Below are 11,235 nucleotides of genomic sequence, written 5' to 3'. Positions count from 1 at the left end.
CACACACACACAGGAGCTATGACTCGACCCCTGCAACCACAAATAGGTGAGCACACACACACATACACACACACACACACACACACACATATATACAAACACACACTCTACTTTGTTTTACAAACCTCACAGCCAACCAGGGCTGAGTGTAGGTTCCTGATAAAGGTTACGTCAGATGCTACCCTAGAATTGGATATAAGAGAAGATTTTTTCTTTTCAGCAAGTGTCATCCAGGCAGCCAGACAGCAAAAGTAGCAGCAGAAGTTTACGCTGAGGCAAACACTCCATTTTGTAGTTTGTGTACCAAAGGATAAAAAAAATTGAAAAGAATTACATAAAAAATCTGGCTGGTGCTCTGATACGGTCTTTTATGATAATTAGCAAAGCCTTCAAGTTGTATGGCAAATGTTGACATCCGGACGGTGATGGTCCTCGCTTGGACCACGAAGAACCCCTAGGGGCAGTGATGGTCAGCGTACGGATCCACGAGGGCCCCTATGGGCCACGAGAGGGCTTCTGGAGGTGGTCCTCAGGCGGCAAATTTGGTCATTTTTGGCCTCATTTTTTCAATTCTGGTTCCTCGTCGCGCCGTCCAGGGTAATGGGCGCCACTCCAGTCTCCCAGCGGCTTCAAAACTGATTCGCTAATTAATGCTGAAGTAATGAGGTAATTGGGTAGCGACTCCATATATAAAGTGGGTAGACACAAGCGTAATCCGATAAGTGGTTAGTCAAAGACAAGAGAATAAAAGTCACAATACCGTAGCTGGAAGATTCCACCAATAACACGAGGATTTCTGCCGTCAACAGACCTGTCTTTTAGTTTCTCCCTCCTGTCATAATTGTAATGTTATACAGTATAGAAAAGATGATGAATAAGACATGAACAACAGCTGGGTATCGGGTGGTGAGGAAGAACATCACACCTCTAGGTGTTTCAAGCGGTTAACTAACCTACAAAAGCAGACTACATGAAAATGTTCACAAGTTGTGGTTGACAGAGACACAAAATTAGCATTTGGAATTATTGACAAATCAGACATTTTCAAGTCTGTTTTGCAAAAACGTTGTGCATATAGATTACATCTGCCTTAAGTGATTAAGTGCTCAACAGACCGATATTTTTATTTAGTAAAATTGGATACATCAACATTATGTTGTTACCCTATTCTATATGATAGTTACATAATGAGAACATAAGTTATGTTTCCCAGTTACTTTCCACCACTCAAGATGGGTCACATACATAGTGTAGAAATCTGTCAGTTAGAGCTAGGAGACTTCAGTGGGGTTAAGAGAATATTGATAAGTATTCCAATATGGGTTGATCAGGGTATCGTTCCAGCAGAGATACAGCTACTTAAATTATTGGGAATTGCCTCTTCCCAGGAGGGATGACGAGGAGAACGCTCGTTCATGCCCCTCCTTTTTTTTCCCCTCCTCTTTCACCCGGGTTTGATAATCTCCTTCCTTCATAATTCACGAACTCGTAATAACACGATTGTAAATAAATCGCGGAACGGATGAGATTTAAACCCATGGCAAGTGAATCCTTCCTTCACGCTAAGCTTGTTGAAGCGACCCAACAATTGTATCCAGAGTTAGAGACGCGTTATTTTTTTTAATCCGTTATCTGGAGTCCCCTTCAATCACGGTGTTGCCGACAGTGCTCAGGACACAGCTCAGCCAAAACACTGTTATGCGAACTTTAAAACAAAAGCTACCTGGAGTCTACCTTGGCGGCGTTCTCCAGGTAGCTTTTGTTTTACAGTTCGCGCTGCTTGTACACTACGAATTCGATCGTAGGAATCTAGAACAAAGTAAATAAAGAAGAATTATGATCAATAACTAAAAAATGCTCCGATGCAAAGATTGGCCAGAAATTAGTACGATAACTATGAGAGAAAAGTTAGAGTAAGACTGTCCTAACTGATTTCATGCCACTGGTAAAACATAGATTAGGAAGAGACATGATTGCAACGTACCAAATACTCTTAGGGAAGACACTAGTTAAAAGATTAATACCAAAAATGCGTAGCAAAAGCTACGAATAAAGGACGAAAGGACTAAACAAGCTAGCTTTCTAGACACAGGGAAAATCGTATGGAAAGAGGAGATATCATCACATCATTCAAAATACTCCAAAGACGTAATCAAACTTGATCTCACTTCTCTCTACTAATGTTGATCAAGAAGAGACATGATTACGACATACAAAATACTTCAAAAGCAGAGGTTGACGAATAGCTTGGTGCTGGAACTGCTAAAGAAAAGCATTTTAAAAAAGTTAATGCTAACTTAATCTCCCAATACTGAAAGAATATAAATCATGAGGAGACATGATCACGACATACAAAGTATTTCGGACCATTGATGCAGTGGACAAGCACAGCCTATATACCTATGATGGGACCTGGACAAAAGTGGAAGTTAAATACCCAAGTGAGTCTTCAAGATTTTGAAAGGCAGTTTTACAGGTAAAGACCTAATCTATATCAGGTCTGAGAATCATTTACAACAGAGACAATCACGTGAGCCAACTGAAAATTAAGAGACCGTCCCAGTAGCTGGAATCCAACAGCCAGCTAGGCAAATACAGCTAGACAAATACACACATACGCACAAGCACACTATAAAATTCTTTATATAAACAAATACAAAAGTACCAACACACTCATGATACCAGAAACCACTAACACACACTTGAGTACACGCGTCTACACACACACACACACACACACACACACACACACACACACACACATACAGTAAGGAGTCATTCAAGGCTGTACACCGTATACTTCGGGCCCATATTGGAATATGCAACACCAGTATGGAACCCACACCTGGTCAAGCACATCAAGAAATTAGAGAATGAGCGTAGGATTGCAACAATACTAGTCCCGGAGCTAAGGGGCATGTTCTACGAGGAGAGGTTAAGGCAGATCTACCTGACGACATTAGAGGACGGGAAGGATAAGGGTTACTTGATAACGACATTAGAGGACGGGAAGGATAAGGGTCACTTGATAACGACATTAGAGGACGGGAAGGATAAGGGTCACTTGATAACGACATAAGAGGAATTGACAAGGTAAATAGGGACAGAATGTTTCAGAGATGAGACATAGCAATAAGGAGTCACTGCTGGAAGTTGAAAACTCAAATGAATCACAGGGCTGTCAGAAAGTATTTCTTCAGTCATAGAGTTGTCAGGAAGTGGAACAATCTGGAGAGTGATGTAGTGGAGGCAGGATCCATACATAGTTTTAAGAAGAGATACCATAAAGCTTATTAAGAAGCAGGAAGAGAGTGGACCTAATAGTGACCAGTGAGGAGGCGGGGCCAGGAGCTGTGAATCGATCCCTGCAACCACAATTAGGTGAGTACACACACACACACACACACACACATGACTGCACTCACGTGTACCTAACGCTATTAAATCATTTTGAAGTTGTGTGTCTAGAAACGCAACACCAAACGCAGTGTTGAAGTTCATACAAATATCTGTATGTGAGCAATGTAGTTGTTCACTTACCATTACTCAGAAGAGTGAAGCTGCAAAGGTAAGCGAAGACAATGAAACGATTTTGCATTTGCTACGACGTGTTAGTGTGTGGTTTACAAAACACCGCCATCTAGGAATCAGAAGTTATTATTATTATTATTATTATTATTATTATTATTATTATTATTATTATTATTATTATTATTATTATTATTATTATTATTATTATTATTATTATTATTATAATCATGGGGGAGCGCTAAACCCATAGGGATTATACAGCGCCCGTGGGAGGGAGGGGGGGAATGGAAGGTATTCAGACTCAATTCAGGGAACTGAAGTACAGATCCAATTCTCTAGATCAAGAGCCCCTTACCAGCGTCAAGGAACCTCCCTTGAGGGGAGAACCAGATGTTAACTTACCAATCTGCTGCTGATTTCTTTAACCTCTACGCAGAAGAGGGATGGGGCGAAGTGACTTCATGTTCCCGGAACAGGATAGGTTAGGTAAGGTTCATCAGGAAACAGGACAAGTATATCCTGACGCGGGTCTTGGTCATATGATAACCCGCCACTAGAGCTTTTGGTTATCTGTCCGAGGCCTTCCGCTGGTTTACTCGTCCACCCATTTAAAAATTAAGGTTAGAATAGCTCTTCCCGGACCATAAGAACCGAGGAACACTGCAGTAGGCCTATTGGCCCATAATAGGCAGGCCCTGAAAAGTTTACCGGTGCCCATGTACTTTAAATACTACTTTTGATAGAGTAAGTTATTTAAATAAGTCCATGTCGAATGGTCTGCTGCTCTGCCGCCATGATAAGCCTGTCCATGAACATAAGAAAGGAGGAACACTGCAACAAGCCTACTAGCCCATTGTCAAAAACCAAACCTACTAAGAAAAATATTCCCTCAGCTCATTATCAATGTTACCCAAGGAATAAGCCTTGATAACCCCACTAACTAAAGTGCAAGTCAAGCTGGTTTGCTTGACTCACCACGGCTGCTTCTGTACTAATACTTCTCAAGGTCACTTTGACAACGAAGCATAAGTGCTAGATTTCTCTTTCCTTCTATTTTCTTTTATTTTCGAGTGTCAGAGTCCAGATCTCACCCTCCTTACACTTCCAGGTATGAGGTTATGAAAGTTCTTTTACATGTACACTCATTAGTCAAGGAGGTTGGCTTACATTTCCAGCTGTCAGCATCGAGAAGGCTGGCTTACACCTCCAGATATCAACGTCAAGAAGGCCGCCTTACACCTCCAGGTATCAGCTTCAAGAAGGCGATTTACACCTCCAGATATCAGCGTCAAGAAGGCCGACTTACACCTCCAGGTACCAGCCTCAATAAGGCCGCCGGCAAGTCGGTCTTTCATCTCTGAGTGACCATGTGTCATTCAGAAGTGTTTGTAAACAAATCCTAGATAAGCGCCAAGTGATTACAGCAAAGCGGAAATGGACAATTATCCTCTCTTGGTGATCCCTTGCCTCACTGGATGCATGTAAGAATATTTAACCTTGGTCCCAGGGTGCTAGGCGTTGCTGTAAGAATTTCTAATCTTGGTCCAGGGGGGGGGGGCCTTGCTATAAGAATTTCTAACTTTGGTCGCAGAATGCTAGGGGTTGCTATAAGAATTTCTAACCTTGGTACCAGGGTGCTAGGCGTTGCTGTAGGAATTTCTAACCTTGGTCTTGGTGTGCTATGTGTGGATGTAAGAATATTTAACCTTTGTCCCAGCGTATAGTTGAAGGAACATCTAACCTTTGCACCAGGAGCGGAACAAAGGTTAGGTTAACTTTCTTACCTGTTTCTCTTCCTCTCTCTTCTCTCTCCCTAGTAGGCAACGCTCTCGCCTCACAGTGTCCGTGGTTCGATCCCCGGCGAGGAAGGAAACATTGGGCGTGATTCCTTATACCTACTGTCCCGTTCACCTAGAAAGCAAGTAGGTACCTGGGTGTTAGTCAACTGGTGTGGGTCGCATTCTGGGGGAAAAGATTGAGGACCCAAATAGAAATAAGAGAGACAGTTCTTGATAATGCATTATCTTGGGTTATCCTGGGTGACTAACCCTCCGGGGTTAAAAATCCGAACAAATTCTTGTCTTAACCCTCCTGTTATAAATTTATGAATTGTGTGGTGGACTGAGTATTGTAGAGGGGGTGCGCTAGTTGGAGTGGGCATGTATAATTAGTGTGGCGGTGTGGATGTAATGGAGTGGGTGTGATGGTGGAGTTCAATATAGTGGACTCCCATTTCTTCCTAGCGGGATATTTGACCCATATGGATCGGAAGTCGACCCTGTCTCTCCACTTGATAGACGAGTGTAGAACCCAGATAGAATTCCCATGTGCGCAGTAGAACGGTGCGTTGCTACTGTGATGCTCTGAGTGTGTTTGTCGCAGAAACATGCGCAACCTCTGTAATGCTCTGAATGTGTTTGTCGCAGAAACATGCGCAACCTCTGTGATGCTCTGAATGTGTTTGTCACAGAAACATGGCTATCCCTGTGATGCTCTGAGTGTGTTTGTCGCAGAAGCATGCGCAACCTTTGTGATGCTCTGAGTGTGTTTGTCGCAGAAACATGCGCAACCTTTGTGATGCTCTGAGTGTGTTTGTCACAGAAACATGGCTATCCCTGTGATGCTCTGAGTGTTTGTCACAGAAACATGGCTATCCCTGTGATGCTCTGAGTGTGTTTGTCACAGAAACATGGCTATACCTGTGATGCTCTGAGTGTGTTTGTCACAGAAACATGCGCAACCTTTATGATGCTCTGAGTGTGTTTGTCACAGAAACATGGCTATCCCTGTGATGCTCTGAGTGTGTTTGTCACAGAAACATGGCTGTCCCTGTGATGCTCTGAGTGTGTTTGTCACAGAAACATGGCTATCCCTGTGATGCTCTGAGTGTGTTTGTCACAGAAACATGCGCAACCTCTGTGATGCTCTGAATGTGTTTGTCACAGAAACATGGCTATCCCTGTGATGCTCTGAGTGTGTTTGTCACATAAACATGCGCAACCTCTGTGATGCTCTGAGTGTGTTTGTCACATAAACATGCGCAACCTCTGTGATGCTCTGAGTGTGTTTGTCACAGAAACATGCGCAACCTCTGTGATGCTCTGAATGTGTTTGTCACAGAAACATGGCTATCCCTGTGGTGCTCTGAGTGTGTTTGTCACAGAAACATGCGCAACCTCTGTGATGCCCTGAGTGTGTTTGTCACAGAAACATACCAGAAAGAAATATAACGATTTTGAAAGAAAATGCCTGAACAAACACTGTGATAAAGTTATGTTTGAAGACGCCCTTCTCGCAGTTATTACAGTTCGTTGATTCCTTTTCAAGCCTTTCCATTATTTTATTATGAGTTACGTTGGATTAAGTTAAGCTGGTTTAGGTTAAGTTGACGCATGTTAAATACTTACAGTTAATCGACAATAACAACATACAACTCGGCCTCTCAATTTCCAAGTCGATTTCTTTCGGTTTAATGTCAGGTTAAGAAGTTAGGTTGCCTATTGTTAATAAAAAAATAATCAATTATAACCTAACTCAACGAAATACTGACTTGGGTGAGGAAAATGAGTTGTGAAGAACATAAACATGTGTCTTTCTTTTGGCAGCGTGGCACACATTGCAGTTCCTTAAGAATGCTCGTATCCCCGGGCATGTTGTTTAGGTTGGAGGATGTTCTGAGCGTTAACAGTATACAGTAGGGGCTGGGCTATTGCGAGAGTCAGGCTATAACTCCCTTCTGGAGGAAGTTACACTCTGCTTAACGTATGTCATCTCCATATTCTGTTCTGTAAGTCTTCTGTCTAGTGTCGTCATGGCCACGTAAGGAAATAATGGATGCTCTAGCGGGTAGACGGAGTTCTCCGACCACAGAGTTCATGACGAGCAACATGGGCTCACACAAGAGCAAAGGTACAATAAGGCCAGGAACAGAAACTCGACCCCTGCAAAATCAAATATATGAGTACAACAAGGCAAGTTCTGCTATAGTAATGGAACTTGCCAATGCCTGTAGTATTCACTTATATTCACCCACTTCTTGTTCGAGGACCGAATCTCAGCTCCTGGCCCCACCAGGACCGGATGAATTCACTCCTAGCATCGTAAGCCCAATCATACCTCTATTACTTCTTCATTCTGTTCAACCTACTTTCTCGCCAAATTGAGACTTATGCAGTCTCTTATTATTCTTATTCCCTTGGTTTATCTGTACTCCTTCCCTCATTCCCTCTCGCCCCTGTATGGCAAAGGGGCCCCCTATAATTTCCCTATCTCCCAAACTGAACGTAAACTCTGACGACTCCATTCTCTCTCTCTCTCTCTCTCTCTCTCTCTCTCTCTCTCTCTCTCTCTCTCTCTCTCTCTCTCTCTCTCTCTCTCTCTCTCTCAGCAGATGTGGACTTCCAGGTCCTCTTGTCTCTGTCTGTCCCATGTATTCTCTTGTTTTTATGGTATTCTCTTTGTGTTATGACTTGGACCTGCCTCGCATGGGCCAGTAGGCCTTCTGCAGTGTTCCTTCGTTCTTATGTTCTTATACCAGAAGCTTAAGATATAAATGAAGAAGTAAATGGAGTGTTTGTAATGTATTGTTACTGTAAATCTCTGGTTTGTGATAGAACAATTCCAGTGATTTGATTTTGGTTCAATGTATTAAGATACCTAAAGATACCTAAGATACCTAAAGTCAGTGCCGGATCAGCCGGGCTGTGGCTCGTACGTCGGACTGCGTGCGGCCAGCAGTAACAGCCTAGTTGATCAGGCCCTGATCCATCGGGAGGCCTGGTCGTGGACCGGGCCGCGGGGGCGTTGATCCCCGGAATAACCTCCAGGTAACCTCCAGGTAAGTATAGCGGAGTGGGTGTGGTGGAGGAGTGAGCGTGGTATGGTGAAGTAGTGAGAGTGGTGGAAAGGATGTAGCAGAGGAGTAGATGACGTATAGGAGTGAGTTTGATGAAGGTTACCTGGAGGTTACCTGGAGGTTATTCCGGGGATCAACGCCCCCGCGGCCCGGTCCACGACCAGGCCTCCCGATGGATCAGGGCCTGATCAACTAGGCTGTTACTGCTGGCCGCACGCAGTCCAACGTACGAGCCACAGCCCGGCTGATCCGGCACTGACTTTAGGTATCTGTCCAGCTCTCTCTTGAAGGCAGCCAGGGGTTTATTGGCAATTCCCCTAATGCTTGATGGGAGGCTGTTGAACAGTTTTGGGCCCCGGACACTTATGGTGTTTTCTCTTAGTGTACCAATGGCGCCCCTACTTTTTATTGGCGGCATTTTGCATCGCCTGCCCAGTCTTTTACTTTCGTAGGGAGTGATTTCTGTGTGCAGATTTGGGACCATTCCTTCCAAGATTTTCCAAGTGTAGATTATGATATATCTCTCCCTCCTGCGTTCCAACGAGTACAAGTCAAGTGCTTTCAAGCGTTCCCAGTAGTTAAGGTGCTTGACAGAACTTATACGTGCAGTAAAGGATCTCTGTACACTCTCTAGATCTGCGATTTCACCTGCTTTGTATGGAGATGTTAATGTACAGCAGTATTCCAGCCTAGAGAGAACAAGTGATTTGAAAAGGATCATCATGGGCTTGGCATCTCTCGTTTTGAAAGTTCTCATTATCCATCCTATCATTTTCTTTGCACGTGCGATCGTGGCACTGTTGTGATCCTTGAAAGTGAGATCCTCAGACATTACTACTCCCAGGTCCCTTACATTATTTTTCCGCTCTATTGTATGGCCGGAGTCAGTAGTATACTCTGTTCTAGTTATTATCTCCTCCAGTTTTCCATAACGGAGTAGTTGGAATTTGTCCTCATTGAACATCATATTGTTTACCGTTGCCCACTGGAAAACTTTGTTTATATCTTCTTGGAGGTTAACCGCGTCCTCAGCAACACCTGGGTAACTTTATTCAGTTACCAGGACTAAGGTGCTGAAGACCTTCAACACTGAGGAACTGACTGTCTCATCTTCCGCTCTCTTTGGTATATAATCTCTGTACTAAATTGAAGAAAAAAAAACTCTAGCTGGAGAAAAGTTTTCAAAATATAAATACATAGGTATTACACATGTGTCTAATTTATTAACTTGTCGGCATTAATACCAAATTAAGGTGAAGTCAGCTTGCAAGAAGGTCGCAAGAGCAACGAATGCTTCTTTGGCGCACACACGCACATACACACACACACACACACACACACACACACACACAGACACAGACACACACACACACACATACACACACACACACACACATACACACACACACACACAGACACAGACACACACACACACACATACACACACACACACACAACGGCCATACTACGTTGAACACACCGCTTCTCGTCCGATCAGCGAAGTTAAGCAACGTTGGGTTTGGTTAGTACTTGGATGGGTGACCGCCTGGGAACACCAAATGCTGTTGGCATAAAACCTTTTGATCCATACATAGCTTTAAACAGAGGTATGATAAAGCTCACGGCTCAGGGAGAGTGACCTAGTAGCGATCAGTGAAGAGGCGGGGCCAGGAGCTCGGACTCGACCCCCGCAACCTCAACTAGGTGAGTACAACTAGGTGAGTACACACACACACACACACACACACACACACACACACACACACACACACACACACACACACACACACACACAAGGAAATTCTGTCTGAGGCATTCATTCGTCCATCAGGTGGAGACAGGACCAGCACCTGAACCACAAGTCAAATTTCTCATTGACAGTGGATAAGAGCCACTAAATTACATAATGCAGTTCTTTCTATGAATCGAATTTTTTTAATGTCATGTTTTATTAAAGACAGAGCGAAAGATCACTGGTTGAAGTGGTAGTGACTTCGTCTCGTAACTCAAGAACCTCAGTTCGTTCCTTGGTCGACGACAAGTGCTGGGTATGTTTCCTCACACTTATCCTATCAATAAGTTGGTACTTGTGGTTGAGTCCGCTGTTGTGGCTCGCATCCTGGGGAACGAGATCATATGACTCATAGCGAGCATAAACCACACTGATTAGGTTATCCTGGCTCACTAATCCTCCTGGTAAATAATCCAAATAAAATCCGAATTCAGAGATCCCAAGAACACCAGAAATTCTATCCAATTTTAAGTTCCAAAACACTTAAACGCCCCATCATCAACATTGGCAAAGTCAAATTACGAAATGCAACATATATGGAGAAACTACAATGAAATAAAAATAATATTTAAAACACATCCTTCAGTAAGACAAACACATTAATGAGGATGAGAAAGATGCGCGATAACATAGAGTACACTGAGAAAATACCGGAGAGCATAGTCTTAAATCTGTGCATTAACAACGTACTGGAGTGAGAGATATGGGAGGAAATGTAAAACGAACCTAGAGAAAAATACAGCAGCCACGGACACAATGCAAGATTAATATATCAACATGCGTGGGACTAGACACTTCAGTTTTCTGACACCAGATATCTGAAATGTTGTTGGAATCAGAGAGGACTTTAAGAAGAAACTGGATCACTACCTCCGTGGTGGCAGATTTACCAGACTGTGATGGAATTGTGGGCCAGCGAGCCACCAACAGTAACCAGGAGCTATGACTCAACCCTGCAACCACAAATAGGTGAGTACACAGACACATACAACTGGAAGTTATAGACTCAGATGAGTCACAGGGATGTTAGGAAGTTTTTCTTCAGCCACAGAGCTGT

General features: G+C 43.4%; 1 non-coding gene across 1 annotated transcript; it reads left to right on the top strand.

Annotated features, from left to right (window-relative positions):
* Positions 1 to 9,838: 9,838 nt before the first annotated feature.
* LOC128693804 (5S ribosomal RNA) lies at positions 9,839 to 9,957 on the top strand. The gene has a single exon (XR_008407771.1). It is a non-coding gene; the product is annotated as a 5S ribosomal RNA (ribosomal RNA).
* The last annotated feature ends 1,278 nt before the right edge of the window (positions 9,958 to 11,235 follow it).

Source organism: Cherax quadricarinatus, chromosome 34 (genome assembly GCF_038502225.1).
Source record: "Cherax quadricarinatus isolate ZL_2023a chromosome 34, ASM3850222v1, whole genome shotgun sequence".
Taxonomy (NCBI): Eukaryota; Metazoa; Arthropoda; class Malacostraca; order Decapoda; family Parastacidae; genus Cherax; species Cherax quadricarinatus.
This window is presented reverse-complemented; position numbering and strand designations above follow the sequence as displayed.